General features: G+C 44.2%; 1 pseudogene; it reads left to right on the top strand.

The window, feature by feature from the left end:
* The first annotated feature begins 1,322 nt into the window (after positions 1-1,322).
* Positions 1,323-1,441, top strand: LOC127620417 (uncharacterized; annotated as a pseudogene).
* The last annotated feature ends 1,337 nt before the right edge of the window (positions 1,442-2,778 follow it).

The following is a 2,778-nucleotide window of genomic DNA, read 5'->3' as shown; positions in this document are numbered from 1 at the left end:
TTGGGGTGAAAACTGCTTTTATGTAGTAGGGCATGCGTGTCGGTTTCTTTGAAGAAGACTTTGATGTCCAATTTGTGTGACAAGTTGAAATCTGGACCCTTGTAAGTTGTGGTGTCCAGAAAGTCTACCGATAGGTGACTGGTGGTGGATTTTAATTTTATAGATGGGTTATGGTTATTTAGTGTCGCCACAAATTCCTTGAACCCGTCTTCAGAGTGAGTCCATACTCCCCAGATATCATCTAGGTACCTAAAATAGTGAAGGGGCTGTTTGTGGCATCAGGATAAGGCCAAAGCCTCCCATTCTGCCATAAATATGTTGGCGTAGGCCGGGGCAAACTTCTTGCCCATCGCCGTGCCTTTAACTTGCAGGAAAAATTCCCCATTGAACTCGAAATCGTTTCTGTTTAAATTGATTTCAAATAATTGGATGAGTTCTTTGTCGGCCCTGGAGGTGTCTGGGTTATTTTGAAAAATATTTTTAATGGCCTGAATTCCTTCTTGGATGTCTATGTTTGTGTAAAGGCCATCCATGTCCATAGTGAACAGGATGGCCTTTTGGGGAATTTTTAGTCCTTTGACTTTCTGGACAAAATCATACGTGTCTTTTATATAGCTGGGGTGGCCCATCGAAAGAGGATTTAAGAAAAAATCTAAAAATTCTGCCGTATAGTACGTTTCACTGCCGCAATCGGATACTATAGGCCTTCCTGGGGGAATTTCGTGAGGTTTGCTCCATTTGGTCGGGTCTTTGTGTATTTTGGGGAGCATGTAGAACCTCCTGCTTCTAGGTTCCGCGTTACCCAATAGGTAGGACTTTTGTTTTGCGTTGATGTGTTTTTTCTGATATAGGGTTTGGGCTATATTTTTGACCATAGGTACAGTGTCTAAAAAAATGGGTCTATCCAATTTCTGGTAATATTTTGGGTCATTCAATTGTCTATATCCCTCCCATAAATATTGTTCTCGGTCCCATATGACTATCGCACTGCCCTTGTCTGCAGGTTTAATGATGCTCATACTCCCCACGGTATGACACAGGTGTGCAGCTGAGTATGCCCTCTTTTAGCAAACCACATGGAAGCTATGACACAGGTATGCAGAAAAAGGTATTGTGGACGACTCCAGTGAAATTGAATGAATATAGAGGAGGCACTTACCTTTTCAAAAAGAGAAATAAATAAAAATAGACAATGTCTGAGAGGAAAGGGCCTGGTGTCTCTTCTTTAGAGCTGCAGTACAAGACATATTTTGATGGGAGAGCAGCATAAGGATGCGTGCAATGCGCTTGCTTTAAATGGCCAGCTGGTAGCCGCAGCACTCGCTTACGGCCATACCACCCTGTGCAGGCCCGAGCTCATCTGATCTCGAAAGCCAAACAGGGCTGGGCCTGGTTAGTACTTGGATGGGAGACTTCCTGGGAATACCAGGTGCTGTAAGATTTTGCTTTTCCTTGTTTGTTTTAACTCATACACTCCCCCCTGGCTCAAATGGGATTTATTTATTTATCCTTGGAAATTGGTTGTTTGATTGATTTTCTTTCATTTAGTTTCCTCTGTGGCAAAGGACAGCCTGCACATTTATCTTGCCTCCTACAGAAAGCAGTAGCACTCGCTTACGGCCATTCCACCCTGTGCAGGCTAGAGGGAGCTAGTGAGCAATTGGGAGTTTTGGCTGCAGTTGGAGAGGAAGGCTCTCCTCCATTTTGTGTTTTTTTTGTGTGTTTGTTTTTTAGTTTTTTGTCTGTTTAAACCACCTAACAGCAGCTTTTGCTGGCTGGAAGGTGGTTATTTTTATTCTTTCTCAAAAATGGATGGACTAATGGCAAACGACACTGGACTGGATAGAGGAACACGCATGGCAAACGACACTGGACTGGCTCGAGGAACACGCACGGCAAACGACACTGGACTGGATAGAGGAACACGCAAGGCAAACGACATCGGACTGGAGAAAAGACAACGAGATGGCAGTGGAATCATTCAAGATGTAAGGAAAGAAGATGTAAAGAGAGTGTACTTAAAACAAGCAACTGTAACGGTGGATGTAGGATATGTGAAAGACGCAAAGGCGGTGGACATCATTAAAGCGGTGACGGGGCAGATTGGAGAAGGAAGGATTTTAGCAGTCAGACCCAACAGAGTGAAGGAATACGAGGTAACACTGGAACACGAGGATGACAGAGAGCTTTTAATGGATGGATTGAAAATAAAGGGCATTGACTGTGAGGTAAAAAGACTACAAAACAGAGAGTATGTTGTCTCCTTCATGCATTTACCAGTTTACACTGCAGACGAGGAAATTTTAAGCAAATTGGAGGGATGGGGAGTAACCCCCATCTCAAAAGTTAAACGAACAATGTATCCAGGCACTAGTATTGAGGACGGGACAAGGTTTGTTAAAACACGTTTCCCGAAAGAAGTTGCCTCCCTCCCGTACAGCACAAAAATAGAGACGGCGGAGGGCCCACAATATTTCCGGGTGATGCACAGCCACCAGGTGAAGACCTGTAGGCTGTGCATGAGCCCGGACCATGTGGTAAAGGATTGTCCGGAATTTAAGTGTTATAAGTGCGAGGAGAGGGGGCACTTCGCGAGATACTGCAACTCGGTAACGTGCCCGGATTGCAAATTGGTTTTAAACAGGTGTGAGTTTTGGATGGGGAGAGAGGAGGAGGAGCAGCAGGTAGACGGGCAAATGCATGAACGAGACAATGAAGAGCGAGAGGAGGTATTAAGAAGATTACAAAACAATGAATCAACAGGAAATAAAGATACTG

This window comes from Xyrauchen texanus, chromosome 26 (assembly GCF_025860055.1).
Source record: "Xyrauchen texanus isolate HMW12.3.18 chromosome 26, RBS_HiC_50CHRs, whole genome shotgun sequence".
Taxonomy (NCBI): Eukaryota; Metazoa; Chordata; class Actinopteri; order Cypriniformes; family Catostomidae; genus Xyrauchen; species Xyrauchen texanus.
This window is presented reverse-complemented; position numbering and strand designations above follow the sequence as displayed.